We start from the raw sequence: 20,907 nt of genomic DNA, 5'->3' as shown, positions 1-20,907 counted from the left end.
GATGAAGACAGAGGAGAGAGATGGTGATGAAGACAGAGAGAGAGAGAGATGGTGATGAAGACAGAGAGAGAGAGAGATGGTGATGAAGACAGAGAGAGAGAGAGATGGTGATGAAGACAGAGAGAGAGATGGTGATGAAGACAGGTGATGAAGACAGAGAGAGAGAGAGAGAGAGAGAGAGAGACAGAGAGAGAGAGAGAGAGAGAGATGGTGATGAAGACAGAGAGAGAGAGAGAGATGGTGATGAAGACAGAGAGCGAGAGAGAGAGAGAGAGAGAGAAGACAGAGAGAGAGAGAGATGGTGATGAAGACAGAGAGAGAGAGATGGTGATGAAGACAGAGAGAGAGAGATGGTGATGAAGACAGAGAGAGAGAGATGGTGATGAAGACAGAGAAAGAGAGAGATGGTGATGAAGACAGAGAGAGAGAGAGATGGTGATGAAGACAGAGAGAGAGAGATGGTGATGAAGACAGAGAGAGAGAGATGGTGATGAAGACAGAGAGAGAGAGATGGTGATGAAGACAGAGAGAGAGATGGTGATGAAGACAGAGAGAGAGATGGTGATGAAGACAGAGAGAGATGGTGATGAAGACAGAGAGAGATGGTGATGAAGACAGAGAGAGAGATGGTGATGCCGTAAAAGGGGCAGACGAAGCGGTATTCTGGCCAGGCTCCGGAGACGGGCACATCGCACACCACTCCCTAGCATACTACTTGCCAATGTCCAGTCTCTTGGCAACAAGGTTGATGAAATCCGAGCAGGGGTAGCATTCCAGAGGGACATCAGGGACTAACGTTCTTTGCTTCACGGAAACATGGCTCACTCGAGAGACGCTATCGGAGTCGGTGCAGCCAGCTGGTTTCTCCATGCATCGCGCCGACAGAAACAAACATCTTTCTGGTAAGAAGAGGGGCGGGGGTGTATGCTTTATGGTTAACGAGACGTGGTGTGGTCACAACAACATACAGGAACTCAAGTCCTTCTGTTCACCTGATTTGGAATTCCTCACAATCAAATGTCGACCTCATTATCTACCAAGGGAATTCTCTTCGATTATAATCACAGCCGTATATATTCCCCCCCCCCAAGCAGACACATCGATGGCTCTAAACAAACTTTATTTGACTCTTTGCAAACTGGAATCCATATATCCTGAGGCTGCATTCATTGTAGCTGGGGATCATTGCTATTCCAACTTCCGCGACACATATAAGGCCCTGCCCCGCCCTCCTTTCGGAAAAGCTGACCACGACTCCATTTTGTTGCTCCCTGCCTACCGACAGAAGCTAAAACAAGAAGCTCCCACGCTGAGGTCTGTTCAACGCTGGTCCGACCAATCTGATTCCACGCTCCAAGACTGCTTCCATCACGTGGACTGGGATATGTTTCGTATTGCGTCAGACAACAACATTGACGAATACGCTGATTCGGTGAGCAAGTTCATTAGAACGTGCGTTGAAGATGTCGTTCCCATAACGATTAAAACATTCCCAAACCAGAAACCGTGGATTGATGGCAGCATTCGCGTGAAACTGAAAGCGCAAACCACTGCTTTTAATCAGGGCAAGGTGACCAGAAACATCACCGAATACAAACAGTGTAGCTATTCCCTCCGCAAGGCAATCAAACAAGCTAAGCGTCAGTATAGAGACAAAGTAGAATCGCAATTCAACGGCTCAGACACAAGAGGTATGTGGCAGGGTCTACAGTCAATCACGGATTACAAAAAGAAAACCAGCCCAGTCACGGACCAAGATGCCTTGCTCCCAGGCAGACTAAATAACTTTTTTGCCCGCTTTGAGGACAATACAGTGCCACTGACACGGCCCGCAACCAAAACATGCGGACTCTCCTTCACACCCAGTCCTCACAACCATAAAGGGCAATGGGTTTTATAACTGATTTAAACTATATTCATCCAGATCCTAACTCTATGTCGAATGTTACAGTTGAAGTCGGAAGTTTACATTAACTTAGGTTGGAGTCATTAAAACTAGTTTTTCAACCACTCCACAAATTCTTTGTTAACAAACTATAGTTTCAATCAGATCGAGAGTTAACCTACGTTGGCCGACATCCGCATAGTGGATGTTTTGCCGATGTAGGAAGTGGAACTGACAAATTGGTGAGCGGCTGCTCGTGTGTCACAAACCACTCCCTTACTATCCATACAGGGTTAAAGTTCAAACGGCGACAGAAAGTTTAAGCTCTATCGGTGTTAGAAATAATGTCCGTGTTCATGTTCATTTGGATGGAGGAATTATCAGTCTAATTGAGGTGTAGACAATAGAATAATACGCATTTTGAGTGTCTGAACTTGTAACGCAGCTGCATGAACTTCTAAAGCGGTCGCATGGCATTTGTCAAAAATCGGCGATATAGTAACGCAAGGAGCAGCTTGTGGATTTGACAGCTCTTATGCAGTTCCACCTCTGACACGTCAAAACAACCACTATGTGTCGGCTGTGGATCTGATAGGATCTAGCCCTTCGACTTTAATCCACCCACTGGGAGAGATGGGGTGCATCCGAAATGGCACCCTATTCCTTACATAAGTGCACTATTTCTGTAGTAATATAGAGAATTAGGGTGCCATTTCACACATAGCCATGGCCAGAGAAGTGCTCATCAAATTGTAAAAAGAAGTGATACATTCAGGCTAAGATGTGCTGGCGCCACAGAGATAAACTACTTCCATTTCAATGGCTGCCACTTCATCCCGGAGTTTACATGTTTAATGACCCGCAGAAGAGGTGCTCAGTCCACAGAATATAAACTAGGTGCATTAAAAAAAAAAAAATTTAAAAAAAGAGTTCTACCACATACTAACATTTATTGCAGATATAGCCTTGGTCTGAGCAACGGCGCATCGGCAATAAACGTCATGTATTGAATGTGCATGAAAGTTGTCATCGTGGACTTCTTTATTCCCCTAAGAAATAACACAGATGACAAAATTCATTCATCATTGGACACCATGATGTGACCAGACCCTGGGGAGTAGCACTCAGTTTATGGAGGTCACGTGGAGTCTTCTGGCGACCAGTATACTGAGTGACACAAGGGTCAATAACATGATAATATGGTCATTATCCAAAGCGGCTTAAAGTTCTGTCTTGTATGGAGTGTATGTACTGTAGCGCAGGTCGGAATCATTCTTCAACTCTGGTTTCGCAAGAGCCAACCAGCTGAGAAGCTCCAACCAATGTGGAGCCATCAGAAATGTGTCAAAACGCTTGCTATTGAGCAGCTCAAACAGGAATACTAAACACGACAGCATGACCTTCAGCATCTGCTACCGGTCAATACCAGAGAAAGGAGGCTCTCCGCTGGCAAGAAACAAAGAGAGAGGCCGTCCTCTTTGTTTGAGAACCTTTTAGCCGCGGTGCTGTGGTCTTATCCAGGCCTGTGGTGATTGGTTTGGGGGGTGTCAGTCCTTCCCAGGGTGCAAATAGTAAACTTGATTGATGGCTCGATCCGTCCAACCCCCCGGGTTGCTCGTCATTGGAGACTTCACAGCAGGGGAAACGGAGAGAGAGAATCTGAGGTGGAAAATATCTCTCCCTCCCCTTTTATTGAAATTGTTGAAATGCAAGGCAGAGTGAAGTCTGCCTCATCAATACACGGGAGCTCAAAGATTAACATCTGCCAAAATGGAGAAAATAAATCTTTCACTCAAAACTGTATTTTCAGTCCGATTCAATCGTACTGCATACAGAACATAATGGGAGCCACAATGCTTTTCTTCTTTTAAAGAAGCATACAAAATGGTGGCAAAGCCAAAACCAAACACAATATGCACCACATACAATCTAAAAGGTAAATATCAGGTAAACCCCTCACAGGTAGATCCCACCGTTTTACATATCAGACACAATATCTGCATGCATTCTCAAAGACACTGCATCATGGCTTTCTTCCGTGGAAGGAGAGGAGGACCAAAATGCAGCGTAGTTCGTGTTCAACATGTTTAATGAAAGACGATAACGTGAACACTATACAAATACAAAATAACAAACGTGGCAAATCCCAAAACAGTCCTATCTGGTGCAGAGAACACAAAGACAGGAAACAGTCCTATCTGGTGCAGAGAACACAAAGACAGGAAACAGTCCTATCTGGTGCAGAGAACACAAAGACAGGAAACAGTCCTATCTGGTGCAGAGAACACAAAGACAGGAAACAGTCCTATCTGGTGCAGAGAACACAAAGACAGGAAACAGTCCTATCTGGTGCAGAGAACACAAAGACAGGAAACAGTCCTATCTGGTGCAGAGAACACAAAGACAGGAAACAGTCCTATCTGGTGCAGAGAACACAAAGACAGGAAACAGTCCTATCTGGTGCAGAGAACACAAAGACAGGAAACAACCACCCACAAACCCGAAACAGTCCTATATGGTGCAGAGAACACAAAGACAGGAAACAACCACCCACAAACCCCAACACAGTCCTATCTGGTGCAGAGAACACAAAGACAGGAAACAACCACCCACAAACCCCAACACAGTCCTATCTGGTGCAGAGAACACAAAGACAGGAAACAGTCCTATCTGGTGCAGAGAACACAAAGACAGGAAACAGTCCTATCTGGTGCAGAGAACACAAAGACAGGAAACAACCACCCACAAACCCCAACACAGTCCTATCTGGTGCAGAGAACACAAAGACAGGAAACAGTCCTATCTGGTGCAGAGAACACAAAGACAGGAAACAACCACCCACAAACCCCAACACAGTCCTATCTGGTGCAGAGAACACAAAGACAGGAAACAGTCCTATCTGGTGCAGAGAACACAAAGACAGGAAACAGTCCTATCTGGTGCAGAGAACACAAAGACAGGAAACAACCACCCACAAACCCCAACACAAAACAGGCTACGTAAATATGGTTCCCAATCAGAGACAATGACTAACACCTGCCTCTGATTGAAAACCATATCAGGCCAAACATAGAAACGGACAAACTAGACACACAACATAGAATGCCCACCCAGCTCACGCCCTGACCAACACTAAAACAAGGAAAACACAAGGAAAACACAAAATAACTATGGTCAGAACGTGACAATAGCCTACATTTCTATGGTAGGTTTACATGGTAGGTTTACATGAATATGTCACAATGGAACTGTCCACGTTTAAACCTGCCCAATAAACAAGATAAGACAAAAAGTGGCCTATTCCCCTGTTGTTTGTGTCACAATGAACACATGATGAAGTTGGCACTTTACAACTTTACAGTACCAATCCTCTGGGCTTTTGGTACAGTTCTTAGTGTGTCAAAGGTTGTGGGTTCGAGTCCAGCAAGGGACTAATCCCCCATATTGTTGCATTTGCACAATGCTTAGCAAGCACAACATTAAAAACCCAATAGAATAGTTAGTAACACAATAACAACACACATTGAGAACACACACCACAAGCCCTTACATTAGTGATTATCATAACACTTCTCTGAAGAACAACTCAAACCACTTCACACTGTATAGTTGAATTAACTCCCATCCACCACTAATGTGTAGCAGTTTCACGCCACACGGTTCACAGTAACAGACTCCATGTCTGAAAATAATATCTAGCTGTCGATTATCATAAACCACAACCTGCTGGCCATTGAAAAATGTCCAAACTGGCAACTGAATAGAGAAACTCCCGTCTCTTAGACAGTTAATCATTTAATTTCCTCTCCAGGCACCTGAAATATATTAGTTTCCAGGGTGTGCTGACACTGATGTTTTCTGCACATATTGGCAACTAAAAGCAACATGTTGCCAGTTCAGAGACACGTTGCCAGTTCTTCTCTATCCAAACAGCCCTTCCTGATTGTGCTCAGTGGTTCTAAAGAATACCTTGAACATTATAGACCTACGGCTATTCCTGAGATGCCCGTAGGTCCGTATTCGCACTTTCCAACACAAATCAGTGATTCTGGCCTATGGTCCACGTATAGCTTTGGGAATTTTCTTGGGAATAATTTATCTTGGGGAATTTCCCTATTGTGAAAAATGACCAATATTTCTAGCCACAATTAGCTGTGGGATGGTGGGAGCCGGCTGCACAAACACTAGTAAAGGTTACACTGGCATACAGTAGGTTGCGCAGTAATGACATCTGGCCCGTGGTTAACCAGCCTGCCAGTAGATTTGGCTAGCCTAGCACACTTCTTTATTTCTCCTTCAGCAGGTCAGCTCCTCCCATCCTCTCCTCCCAGGGGAGGCATCCAGCCTGTCTCTGATCTGATGAGGGTGTGAGGGAGGTCTGTGACGCCTCTGGCGGTGGGAACCCAGGGGTGAACTCTCTGGTAAGGTCCTCGTTGTCCCTGGCTCTGTCTCAGTTACGGTCTCTGTCCCTTCGCTTCTTCTCTCTCGTTCCTCTCTTACTCCTCCCTCTTTCGTTATTTCCTTCCAACTCTCTGCTTATGTTTCCTCTCCCTCCATCCCCCCCCCCTAGTTAACCTCGCCATGCTAAACTCTCTTCTTGACAAGGCCTATCAAAAAGAGGCTGTCCACTTTATACTCTAGACCACTGGTTCCCAACTAGGACCACTGGGGGTACTTGGCCTATCTACATGGGGTACTTGAGAAGACTTATGAGACCATAGGACTACTGGTCAAGTGGACATGAGGGGGTACTTCAGGGCTACTCCGGGCAGAGAAAAGGGTTGGAAACCACTGCTCAAGACTAGAATAATGAATAGATAGACCAGGCTTAGGGCACTCAGACAATCTCACACAATAGACCTCATGTCAAGGTGACTATAAAGCAGCTCAGCTTCCTAAGGCAAAAGTGATTGGGACATTTCCATGTGTTTGTTTGTTTAACAAGCTCTACTGTATGGTTCTCTACTGTAAGCTCTACTGTAAGCCTTTTAGAGCATTAAGCACCCGTGTGAAACATGCCTAGCTGAAGTGGATATACTTCAGTGCAGTGGAACATTGCACAACGTTGGAGTCTTTGGAGTAGAACTATAATATTAGTGACCACTATGCAGGAATGTTGGTACTTTTATCCACAATGGTTTCCATCATTCTGGTGCTGCTAATATTTTAACCCTGTTTCTTTGCCTCGTATGTATCACATGAGCACATTGGCAGGTCACAAGGCATAAAGTACATTTGAAATGGACAAATATAGGAGAATGTAGGCAGAGAGACAGAACCAGTGCTAACATGGTCCTTTATCTCTCTTATCGCCTGTATCTCTGATGTCATGCCCAGGCCAGGCTATTGGGGTTGCAGACAGCCACCCCTCTGATTGGCCCCTGGGAGGTTATGTGGGTGGGACCTGTATGCATAATGGAGAACATGACAGCTGTGCAGGTGTTCTGATCACTGATCTATGCTCCAGCAGCTGTCTGCCAAACAATCCCTTTCTCTATCTCTCTTTTGTTTCCCTCTCACTTTATCTCTCTCACTAACTCGCACTCTCACTCTCTCTTATTTCTTCCACACACACACACACAACATTATCTTGAGGTCCGTTATATATTGAGGATGCTCTTTAAATGCCACAAATAAAATGTAAGCCATTGCTATAATGCCTCTTTCACATTAATGGTAGCCTGTGGTATTGGAGAGTTGTCTCCCCCATTTGGCCCCTCCAGAGAAAGTACATTTCCCTCCGAGACTCCTGTATGAGGGAAACCCTAAGATAAGCCCAGAGACCCTTCGGTTAGAAGAAGCCGTTTGCGGAGGGGGGACACGGGTCGTACATGGGTCATAGAATGAAAAGCTTGGATCTAAATCGTTCAAAAGATCACAAGAAGAAGCTACTGTAAGCTTAGTGAGGGTGGTGTGCATGAGCATTTTCAGAGGCAGATGTAGAGGTAGTCATGGTGATCATCATTGATTAGCTTATAGATGGAAGATCAGAAATAATAGCTTAGAAAATGCATAACATGTCCATACAAAAGTAATTTTAAAGTAATTTATTATACCCGCTGGTGTTTATAAGGAAAGCAGGACCCTGCTATGTAATATTCCTGGTAGAACACATGAAAGTAGACTACCCCTTATACAAAAAATGCATAACATGTCCATACAAAACCCCTGTTAAAGTCCTTATTATGCCCTGTCTATGCAAAGCAGAACCTGTCTATGTAATGTTCCTGTTGGAGCACCTGAAAGTACTTATACTTGGGCTGAAATCTTTGCTTGGTTGGTTGGCCAAGAAAGGCTTACAGAGCAAGATGCATCAATTCCATCCCGTGTCCAGGCGCCGCTGATGCACCAGTCTGCATGCAAGCTATTACCCAATTTTGTTCAGACAGGGTTAAATAACCACAAATCCTATATTAAACAAATGAAAAAGTAGACAATTCACAGACAATTAATATGTTCAATCTTACCTGAAAGAAGTTTTTACAAATTCCGCAGGAATGCTAGAGCGGTACGTTGCGCTTTTGTGCAGGTGTTTCAAACGTAGCCTACCCCGGTGCTCCAATCGTATCGTCTGACTGTCAGCGATGAGTCGAATGGGTGAAACCGCAAAAAAAAAAGAACCGGTAAGTGAGCAAAAAAAGATTCAACGCGCTACACCTTCAGCATATAGGTAAATTGTCTGCTCCACGACTAATATTCAGCATCTGCCTCATGTCCAATCTGGAGATATCTAATCTAAATCGTGATAGACGTTTGGCGCAGGTGCTCACTCCCTGTACGCCGGTGGCGAGGCTGCGGGTGAGGAGCTGAACCGGTTTGAACAAAGAGGAGAGCACTGACAGACAGACGGTTCCATCATTCAATGGAAAATAAGAGGGGGAGGCGAGGATTGGAGGAACGGATTGATTTTACATGACCATAATCCGATTCCATACATAAACCTAAAAGGTTGATCCCTTGTCTCTGAATACAATTAAAATTGGCACATCATGAGATTATAACTGGACTGGAGATCAACTGAGTTTTTAACAGTGGTGGAAAAAGTATCCAATCGTCATACTTGAGTAAAATGTAAGATACCTTAATAGAAAGTTGCACAAGTAAAAGTGGAAGTCACCCAGTAAAATACTACTTGAGTAAAAGGTAAGATACCTTCATAGAAAGTTACTCAAGTAAAAGTGAAAGTCACCCAGTAAAATACTACTTGAGTAAGTCTAAAAGTATTCGGTTTTAAATATACTTAAGTATCAAAAGTATATGTAATTGCTCAAATAAACTTAAGTATCAAAAGTAAATGTGTCAATCATTTAAAATTCCTTATATTAAGCAAAGCAGACAGCATCATTTTCTGGCTTAAAATAGTTCATAAAACACGTAACACACTGATAAGTGTTAACACCTAGTAAAGCAATGTTAGTGGCTGTGAAGGTGCACATGTAACATTAGTGGGCGCCCTGCCCTCCCGTGTCGATGCCACAGTTCTCTGGTAGCCAACATAATAAATGCCTTATAGAAACATAGTTGTCTGAGATGTGTCATTTGGCTCAACATGGCAGCAGCCCCCGTTGCAGCACTGCAGTGCAGTGGGGTCAATAGCAACGCATCTGCATCCATCGTCGTTGTAAACCGCAACATTAGAGGAAGAAAACTTCTCTTTGGTGGTGACATTAGGCCCATTGCTGCATATTTAAACATATATGTCTGTGGGTTGTGTATCTAGTCGTGTCTTAAACAGAGGTAGTTGTTTGGGTGTGTGGCTTCAAAGACACCAATTAGAATAGTCACAGAGCAGATGAGTCTGCTTCCATGACACTGAGCTTAGGGGAACTTAGTGTTCTGATAAAAGCTCTGTATCCCTGAATATGACAGGTTCTGCTTTATGTAAGCCACACACACACACACTTACACGCACTTACACACACACACACACACACACACACACACACACACACACACACACACACACACACACACACACACACACACACACACACACACACACACACACACACACACACACACACACACTCTCCATTTAGGTTACATGGTCAGGAAAAGTCCAGGGCCGTTATGACTAGTTATAGTTCACTTCTCTGGATCTCATAACGAGAGCTAACTGTTGCTAAATCAGAAGCGTATGGGGATCAGATTATTTTTTTGAACAATATCACTTGTATTTACCCTCAGTTAAGTACAAGCAGTCCTTTGATAGAAAGAGGGTAGTTTATTGATGTATCTCAGAGTGATGAAGAAACCGGACATATTGAACAGTAAGAGGTCTGACTAACTCTTCTCTCTTTGCGTTACTCGAGCTCATAGAAGAAGACTGGCAGACGAGCCAACAAAGATATAGAAGTTGGAAAAACAACCATCATTAAAATAACTCATTCATTTACATGTGTGTCTAATGAAAGATCTAATTCCATCTAATTCCTCATTCAACTGACAGACTGATGTCGGCATCTAATTCCTCATTCAACTGACAGACTGATGTCGGCATCTAATTCCTCATTCAACTGACAGACTGATGTCGGCATCTAATTCCTCATTCAACTGACAGACTGATGTCGGCATCTAATTCCTCATTCAACTGACAGACTGATGTCGGCATCTAATTCCTCATTCAACTGACAGACTGATGTCGGCATCTAACTCCTCATTCAACTGACAGACTGATGTCGGCATCTAATTCCTCATTCAACTGACAGACTGATGTCGGCATCTAACTCCTCATTCAACTGAAAGACTGATGTCGGCATCTAACTCCTCATTCAACTGACAGACTGATGTCGGCATCTAACTCCTCAATCAACTGACAGACTGATGTCGGCATCTAACTCCTCATTCAACTGACAGACTGATGTCGGCATCTAACTCCTCATTCAACTGACAGACTGATGTCGGCATCTAACTCCTCATTCAACTGACAGACTGATGTCGGCATCTAACTCCTCATTCAACTGACAGACTGATGTCGGCATCTAACTCCTCATTCAACTGACAGACTGATGTCGGCATCTAACTCCTCATTCAACTGACAGACTGATGTCGGCATCTAACTCCTCATTCAACTGAAAGACTGATGTCGGCATCTAATTCCTCATTCAACTGACAGACTGATGTCGGCATCTAACTACTCATTCAACTGAAAGACTGTACTGACTGAACACGATCCAATTTTTTTGAAATAGTTTGACAGTTGAGCAGACGTTGGAGAGTTTGCCAAACCAGTGAAATCTATGTCCATTTGGATTTAGAATAACTTAAATGATTGTGTATGTGACAAGATAAGGCTTTCCAAATCTTTGAGTTTTCTGACTTGTTTTATGAACAAGAAAGTAGAGGAGACATGGTGCTCTTCACTGATGTCAATGAATGAATGGCTCTCTCTCTCTATCTTTCTCTCTTTCTCTCTCTCTCTCATTCTCTCTCTCTTTCTCTCTCTCTTTCTCTCTCACACACACACATACACACACACTGAGGCTGATCAGTGCAGCCTAGTCATGTGTGGTGACGTTTAGAAAAGCCAGGTGTCTACCCAAACAGACAAACAATGTCAATCTCTCACCAGCGAGAAGGCAGCCATTCACAAACAACACTATCTGGTCTACCACACATGCTTCAAGACAATCATTCTCACAGGATGATCTGCAATAATGATAGAATAAAAATAGGATTTCAATCAATCATCTCATGTGAGCAAACACCAAAACCAGAAGGAATCATCATAGACAAGGTAGAAACTTGAGGGTTTGCTCTCCTACTGAAAAATGATGGCCTAAACCAAAGCCATGCTGTATATATGGCCCTGGCAGAAACCACACTCTGACATTTAGTTAGGAGCAGGATGGCATGTTGGTGTGTGTGTGTGTTTTTTTTAATTTTACCTTTATTTAACCAGGGAAGTCAGTTCAGAACATATTCTTATTTTCAATGACGGCCTGAGAACAGTGGGTTAACTGCCTGTTCAGGGGCAGAACAACAGATTTGTACCTTGTCAGCTCGGGGGTTTGAACTCGCAACCTTACGGTTACTAGTCCAACGCTCTAACCACTAGGCTACGCTGCTGCCCCCTGCCGTGTGTGTGTGTGTGGTAGCCTTCACTGGACGCAGCCTTTGTGCTGATGGGGCAGTCAATCAGACTACCGCTTGGCAGCCATTCTGGGGCAGAGTGTTCCCATGCCAACAAGACCCATCTGTGCGGTGAAGTTCCATCTTACTGTAACCACAGAGCATACCTCTACACCGCCTGATTAAAGGTTTGTTTCCTTGTCTGTTTATGTCCAAGTTTTTACAGGAAGAGACCCAATTAAGCTTATGCACATGTGAATATATAGTATGTGCTGCATGTAGGTACACTGAACAACAATATAAACGCAACGTGTAAAGTGTTGGTCACATGTTTCATGAGCTGAAGTAAAGGATCCCAGATATTTTCCATACTCAGAAAAAGCATATTTCTCTCAAATGTTGTGCACAAATTTGTCTTCATCCCTGTTAGTGAAAGTGTAGATTTTGCCAAGATAATCCATCCACCTGACAGATGCGGCATATCAAAAAGCTGATTAAACAGAACGATCATTAAACAGGTGCACCTTGTGCTGGGGACTATAAAAGACCACTCTAAAATGTGCAGTTTTGTCACACAACACAATGCCACAGATGTCTCAAGTTTTGAGGGAGTGTGCAATTGGCATGCTGACTGCAGGAATGTCTACCAGAGCTGTTGCCAGAGAATTGAATGTAAATTTCTCTACCATAAGCCGCCTCCAACGTCATTGTCATACCATTCATTGTCATACCATTCACCCTCCACAATCACCTCATGTTTCAGCATGATAATGCACAGCCCTATGCTGCAATGCCCCAGAATTTATACACAATTCCTGGAAGCTGAAAATGTCCCAGTTCTTCCATGGCCTGCATACATGTCACCCATTGCGTGTTCCAGTTCCCTCCAATATCCATCAACTTCACAATGTCCAGCAACTTCACACAGCCATTGAAGAGGAGTGGGACAACATTCCACAGGCCACAATCAACAGCCTGATCAACACTATGTGAAGGAGATGTGTTGGGCTGTATGAGGCAAATGGTGGTTACACCAGATACAGACTGGTTTTCTGCTCCTACCTGTTTTAAATGTATCTGGTGACCAACAGATGCATATCTGTATTCCCAGTCATGTGAAATCCATAGATTAGGGCCTAATTCATTTATTTCAATTCCTGCAGTTTGTTAAATAGTTTGGACCAGCGACACTAAACATGGGGGGACTGAGAATGTATTTGGGCAATAGGCACAGTCGATGGTTAGAGGGTACAGAGGGGAGAGAAAGAAGAACAAAAAAAGAGGCGAGAAGATAAAAAGAAAAGAAGGAATCTCGTGTCTTAAGGGCAAGTGGAAATATGGTTAAGTGTTGGAAGCTAGAACTTCCTGGTTTGATAACGTCTGCAGTTTATTTTTTATATCACAGGTAATTATCCAGCTTTGTTGTAGTGTGTGTGTGTGTGTGTGTGTGTGTGTGTGTGTGTGTGTGTGTGTGTGTGTGTGTGTGTGTGTGTGTGTGTGTGTGTGTGTGTGTGTGTGTGTGTGTGTGTGTGGTGTGTGTGTGTGTGTGTGTGTGGGCCACAAAGGAGCAGCCTGGGCAACAGCCTCCACCCTCCAAACAGAGAGAACAAGTCAGTTAAAGGGATTCTCCTGTACTGTTGTTTACCTTTCAGCCAGTGGTTCTAAAAGTAGTGCTCAGGGGCCAGAAGTAAAAATTGCGTACTACGTCACATATGTCAAGATACAGTTAAACTCAGTTTTTTAAACTCAGTTCCCAATTCCTGACATTTAGCCCTAGTAAAAATTCCCTATCTTAGGTCAGTTAGGATCACCACTTTATTTTAAGAATGTGAAATGTCAGAATAATAGTAGAGAGAATGATTTATTTCAGCTTTTATTTATTTCATCACATTCCCAGTGGGTCAGAAGTTATACATACACTCAAATAGTATTTGTTAGCATTGCCTTTAAATTGTTTAACTTGCGTCAAACATTTTGGGTAGCCTTCCACAAGCTTCCCACTATAAGTTGGATGAATTTTGGCCCATTCCTCCTGAAAGAGCTGGTGTAACTGAGTCAGGCTTGCACATGCTTTTTCAGTTCTGCCAACAAATGTTCTATAGGTTGAAGTCAGGGCTTTGTGATGGCCACTCCAATACCTTGACTTTGTTGTCCTTAAGCCATTTTGCCACAACTTTGGAAGTATGCTTGGGGTCATTGTCCATTTGGAAGACCCAAAAGTACGATCTTCGTCCCCATGTGCAGTTGCAAACCGTAGTCTGGCTTTTTTATGGCGGTTTTGGAGCAATGGCTTCTTCCTTGCTGTGCGGCCTTTCAGGTTATGTCAATATAGGACTCGTTTTACTGTGGCTATAGATACTTGTGTACCTGTTTCCTCCAGCATCTTCATAAGGTCCTTTGCTATTGTTCTGGGAAAGCATCTCCTTCCTGAGCAGTATGATGGCTGCGTGGTCCAATGGTATTTATACTTGTGTGCTATTGTTTGTACAGATGAACGTGGTGTTTGGAAATTTCTCCCAAGGATGAACCAGACTTGTGGAGGTTACAATTTTTTTTGGAGGTCTTGGCTGATTTCTTTTGATTTTCCCATGATGTCAAGCAAGTTAAGCACCGATCCACCTAGGACATACAATTCAGATCATGCAGGAAGTGGCAACTGTGTGTGTAATTACCCTTCATCCAGCTCACAGTCCCTATAAAACCCAGATGGAAGAAGCAAAGCTGAGGGACATATGCACATATGTGCTTTCTATGTCTCCCTTTGAAGAGGCCACACCCACACACACACACACTGGCCTTTTATGACTCTGTAACATAACGTCCTTTCATGCCTTCCAAGAGCACTCTCTTTTTATGATTTTGACTTCATGGTAGCAGCTATGTATGGTACACAGAGAGATCACCCACACAATTCTCTTTACACTGCACCAAACATGAGTGACGATTTCTGCTGTGTATGTCATTGTAACATACTACACTCACATGATGAGCAACTTTGCCTGAGATCCCAGAGCTAATGCCTTTTTCTTCGTGGGCTAACATGTTCTTGAGTCACACAGACTGTTCAATTCCCTGTAGCTTACGCCCAAGGTTCCTGTGCAGTTGTTAGACCATGTAGTTGTAATCAAGCCAGCCTATTGGCTGTGTGGGTGTTTTAGTCTCATTGCATCAGCCTGGTTGTGATGTTTGGTAATAACAGGAGGAGAGGTTCTCCCCACATCTTGTCAGGCAGCCTCTGCTCAGTACTCACCATATACAATAGACAGGAATTCTATGACATCACCATATCTAGGGTTCTATACCTTTGGTACGTACTTTGTACTCACTCCCATTACTCTACATGCAGGTTCCTATTGCATCTGGCTGTATGGTGTAGCCTACATCTGCTCTGCACATATTCATAGATCCTAATGAATTGTTGTCATCTGTCTTTTCTGTTTGTCTATCCAGATGTCTATTCTCTTACTGATACTTCCTCTCCCTTTCTCCAACTCCTCTCTGTGTGTCTTTATACAGTAGCAAGAGCCAGCGGTGATCAGATGGCCTTGGTTAGTTTCTATGTTCTCTCAGCTTAACAGGCTACATTCTTTACCCAAAAGTAAATGTGCGGAACATCTTTTTTAACACCTACACAATCACTTTCTCTCAATTCAATGACCCCAGCCGAGATTGGTTCTGTTGTAATTTACAAACGTACAAAACTGACATAGGAACAGACAGCATTGAGTAGCTGACCATTGAGTGATGTACACTCCTGTGCCTTTTAGTCCTATACGTCCTATACAAAGAGATACACTGGTACACTGGAAACATTGTGTACAGCCAGGAGTTGGAACCTGTTCAGGGAACAGAACTGAAAACCAGAAAATAAATACATTTTTCAAGGAACAGAATCAGAACTGGGAATGAAGATGATCTATACTGTTCCGGAACAGAACCATTATTTTTTAAAACATGGGAACTGGTTAATAACTTTATTTTACGTTACAGGGGTTTCTTTCCAGTCCCACACGTCACTCACGTGACAAAGCGTCGCTGCAAAGCCCTAACTCTGTCACTCAGAAACGTATTCCAGTGTCTGCCTGCCAGCTGCAAATCTTTGCCAGTGTGTGTACGTGTGTAGGCTATCTGCCCCTCCCCCTCTGAAGCATAGGCTACTGTAGCCTACTGACGTTACAAGTGTGATTCGGAAATTAGGGAGAGAGATTTTGAATTAGAGAAGAATGGATTAACCTTTTCAATGCTAGTTAAGGATACTATAGGTATCGCGTTTCACATTGGATTTATTAACAAAAACGTAAGACGTTTTTATTTTCATTCTGGTGCCGCTCTGCACACAGAAGCTTGTTAGCTAACTAGCTAGCTAGTTCTGGTCCAATGTTAAGCCAACTCTCTGAAGTTCAAAGACATTCAAAGTTCCTTCATAGAAACCACTCCTCTGTAGGTATAGTTCTGTGTGACTAATTCAGATAGCGCATGTCATAACAAGATCCCCACCACTTCAAGCCAATCCTCCTCCTCCCCCCTCTCTCTCTCTCTCTCTCACCCACCTTACACTTGTCTGTACAATGCATGTAAACAACTCTAGTTTGCCTGCTTCTCTGCGCTATAGCAAGCTGCTCTATCCTCACTGATTGGTGAAGTCATTTAATATGGAGACAAATAAAAAATAAAAAAACATTTAAATCAGAGGTTTTAAAAGGGAACAGAAAGGAATTATATAAACCTTTATTTTTGGGGTTTTGAATCAGCTCATAACTTTATGTTGCTGGTCAGAACAGTGGAACGGAACAAAATAAATATGTTTCTGTTCAGAACAAAACGATTGGACAATAATTTCACTTCCAACCCGTGTGTACAGCTAGTAATTGTTTTTTCAAACATTGTTAGCGACTGGATATTTCTAGACTGAAAACTCGAAGCCCCGGTGAAAAGGGAACTCTGTGCAAAAGGTTTCACTTTGTAACTGAAATCATAGAGGACCCAAACGGCTCTAAAAATATCAATATCCACACCACCACCAACACTGTTCAAACATATACATGTGAAAAGAAAATATGGAAATTTATTTGACTTAAAGGGCAATTTTCCAGAGTTCATTAGGTGGAAATGAAGCAGCGTGTCCAGAAATTGTGCATGCATGTTAGGACTGCAAAACAAAGGAAATGGGTTATGAAAAACGACTTATTTCTATTCCTGCATGGTAACGTGATTCTTTACAATTTATATTGGATAAACACATCCACCTTGCATTGTGTGTCACATCTTTAATTTTACGTTTATCAAAATGAACTCTAGATAGAAAATGTGTCTAATTACAAAACAGATGGGCTTGCCTGTGGTCATACACCTCTCTCTCTCTCTCTCTCTCTCTCTCTCTCTCTCTCTCTCTCTCTCTCTCTCTCTCTCTCTCTCTCTCTCTCTCTCTCTCTCTCTCTCTCTCTCTCTCTCTCTCTCTCTCTCTCTCTCTCTCTGGATGAAATTACCCATTTGCTTGGGTCTTCTAATTACAAACCATTTGTAAGCATGTGTCGGGCATATTTTACACTCGGCCCCAAGCCCCAACCGTACAGACTATATAAACACAGCCACAGTAGGGAGAGGGAGACATCACATATTGTACTGTGACATGAAAGAAAGAATATACACACATCCCCCCCAGTTCAGGTGTTGGGTATAAAAACATGAAAAGGTTCATTAATGATATATGCAACACAGATATGCTCCCAAAGATGATTTATTGGTGAGATGCCCAAGATATTTACACGGTTTCCAACCTCCCTGGGATCTTTGTTAGGACAAGTATCATACAGATATGCCATACTCTCACATACAGTGTATTCAGAAAGTATTCAGACCCCTTCACTTTTTTCTTTATTTTGTTACGCTACAGCCATATTCTAAAATTGATTCAATTAAAACTTTCCTCACCAACCTATGTACAATACCCCATATTGACAAAGCGAGAACGGGTTTTAGAAATGATTGCAAATGTATAGATAATAAAAAACAGAAATAGGACATCTACATAAGTATTCAGACCCTTTACTCAGTACTTTGTTGAAGCACCTTTAGCAGTGATTACAGCCTCGATTCTTCTTGGGTATGACGCTACAAGCTTGGCACACCTGTATTTGGGGAGTTTCTCCCATTCTTCTCTGCAGATCCTCTCAAGCTCCGTCATGTTGGATGGGGAGCGTTGCTGCGCAGCTATTTTCAGGTCTCTCCAGAGATGTTCGATCGGGTTAAAGTGCAGGCTCTTGCTGGGCCACTCAAGGACATGCAGAGACTTGTCCCGAAGCCACTCTTACGTTGGCTGTGTGCTTAGGGTAGTTGTCCTGTTGGAAGGTGAACCGTCACCCAGTCTGAGGTCCGGGGCACACTGGAGCAGGTTTTCACAAAGGATCTCTCTGTACTTTTCTCCGTTCATCTTTCCCTCAACCCTGACTAGTCTCCCAGTCCCTGACACTGAAAAACATCCCCACAGCATGATGCTGCCACCACCATGCTTCACTGTAGGGATGGTAACAGGTTTCCTCCAGACGTGTCGCTTGGCATTCAGGCCACAGAGTTCAATCTTGGTTTCATCAGACCAGAGAATCTTGTTTATCGTGGTCTGAGAGGCTTTAGGTGCCTTTTGGGAAACTCCAAGCGGGCTGTCGTGTGCTTTTTTACTGAGGAGTGGCTTCCGTCTGGCCATTCTACTACAAAGACCTGATTGGTGGAGGGCTGCAGATATGGAAGTTTTTCACATCTCCACAGAGGAACTCTGGAGCTCTGTCAGAGTGACCATCGGATTCTTGGTCACCTCCCTGACCATGGCTCTTCTCCTCTGATTTCTCAGTTTGGCCTGGCGGCCAGCTCTAGGATGACTCTTGGTGGTTCCAAATGTATTCCATGTAAGAATGATGGAGGCCACTGTGTTCTTGTGTACCTTGTATGGTGCACAAATGTTTTGGTACCCTTCCCCAGATCTGTGCCTTGACATAATCCTGTCTCAGAGCTCTAATGACAAGTATTCAAACCCTTTGCTATGAGACTCGAAATTGAGCTCAGGTGCATCCTGTTCCCATTGATCATCCTTGAGATGTTTCTTCAACTTGATTGGAGTCCACCTCTGGTAAATTCAATTGATTGGACATGATTTGGAAAGGCACACACCTGTCTATATAAGATCCCACAGTTGACAGTGCATGTCAGAGTAAAAACCAAGCCAAAAGTTCAAAGGAATTATGTAAATAAGGGATTTCTGTTTTTTTATTTTTAATACATTTGCAAAAAAATCTAAAATCCTGTTTTCTCTTTGTCATAATGGGGTATTGTGTGTAGATTGATGAGTATTGTTTATTTAATATATTTTAGAATAAGGCTGTAACGTAACAAAATTTGGAAAAGGGTTAACCCTCACAAGACTGCTGGTCCAGACCATCAGAGCATGCGCAGACCAGCTGGCTGCAGTGTTTACGGACATATTCAATCTCTCCCTAACCCAGTCTGTTGTTCCCACTTGTTTCAAAATGTCCACCATTGTTCCTATACCCAAGAAAGCAAAGGTAACTGAACTATATTGCCACATAGCACTCATTCCTGTCATCATGAAGTGCTTTGAGAGGCTAGTTAAGGTTCATATCACCTCCACCTTACCTGACACCCTAGACCCACCCTAATTTGCATACCGCCCCAACAGATCCACAGATGCTGCAATCGCCATTGCACTGCACACGTCCCTATCCCATCTGGACAAGAAGAATACCTATGTGAGAATGCTGTTCATTAACTATAGCGCAGCCTTCAACACCATAGTACCCTCCAAGCTCATCACTAAGCTCGTGGGCCTGGGTTTGAACCCGCCATGTGCAATTGTGTCCTGGACTTCCTGACGGGCCACACCCAGGTGGTGAAGGTAGGAAACAACACCTCCACTATGCGGATCCTCAACACTGGGGCCTCACAAGAGTGTGTTCTCAGCCCCCTCCTCTACTCCCTGTTCACTCAGGACTGCGTGGCCACACACACCTCCAACTCAATCATCAAGTTTGCAGACAACACAACTGTAGTAGGCCTGATTACCAACAGTGACGAAACTAAAATCTCCCTCAACGTCAACAAAACAAAGGAGCTGATCGTGGACTTCAGGAGACAGCAGAGGGAGCACCCCCCTATCCACATCAACGGGACAGTAGAGGGAGCACCCCCCTATCCACATCAACGGGCCGCAGTGGAGAAGGTGAAAAGCTTCAAGTTCCTCGGTGTACACATCACTGACAATCTGAAATGGTCCACCCACACAGACAGTGTGGGTGGACAGCACCTCTTCAACCTCAGGAGGCTGAAGAAATTCATCTAGAACCTCACAAACGTTTACAGATGCACAATGTGGAGCATCCTGTCGGCCTGTATCACCGCCTGATATGGCAACTGCACCGCCCGCAACCGCAGGGCTCTCCAGAGGGTGCTGAGAGAGAATACAGTAGACGGCCTAGTCAAACGTGTGATTTATGACCCTATGTCATGGGTCACGTGTGTATGCCCATATATGGGCATCCTGTCAGGACATCCTGTCATCCGTTCTCACGCCTTAGAGTGTTAATTTATGCATATAGTGCATCTACTCCTTTGAAGCTGTCACGCTTTAGAGTTAGTGTTTATTTAACAAGATAGTGCATCTGTGTATGTTAAAGCATGTGTTTGCAGTTGATCTATCCTGGGGTGTGCGTGTGTGTGTTCATGTGTGCGTGTGTGTGTGCGTGTGTGCGTGTGTGTGTGTTCGGGGGGTGTGTGTGTCTGTGTGTGAGGGGTGTGGTTTGTGTGTGTATGTCTCTGCAGGGGTGTTTGAAACAATGTGTTTTTATCTAAACAATTCAACAATAGGAGGGCATATATACATAACGATACCCAAACAACAGGTGATTTTTCCAAGGTTGGGGTTAAAAAAAAGAGTAGGAAGAGTA

General features: G+C 43.6%; 1 protein-coding gene across 2 annotated transcripts in view; it reads right to left on the bottom strand.

Moving 5' to 3' along the window:
- The window catches only part of LOC118394898 (neurocan core protein-like), a 93,141-nt gene extending 84,433 nt beyond the window's left edge, over positions 1-8,708 (bottom strand). Inside the window, exon 1 of one of the 2 annotated variants that reach the window (XM_052463997.1) lies at positions 8,353-8,708. The gene's annotated coding sequence lies outside the window, so the exon portion shown is untranslated. The remainder of the gene's footprint in view (positions 1-8,352) is intronic. The other variant, XM_052463996.1, reaches the window with a different exon arrangement.
- Positions 8,709-20,907: the final 12,199 nt, after the last annotated feature.

Source organism: Oncorhynchus keta, chromosome 15 (genome assembly GCF_023373465.1).
Source record: "Oncorhynchus keta strain PuntledgeMale-10-30-2019 chromosome 15, Oket_V2, whole genome shotgun sequence".
Classification (NCBI taxonomy): Eukaryota; Metazoa; Chordata; class Actinopteri; order Salmoniformes; family Salmonidae; genus Oncorhynchus; species Oncorhynchus keta.
The sequence above is the reverse complement of the archived record's forward strand: the minus strand, read 5'-3'. Positions and strand labels throughout refer to the sequence as shown.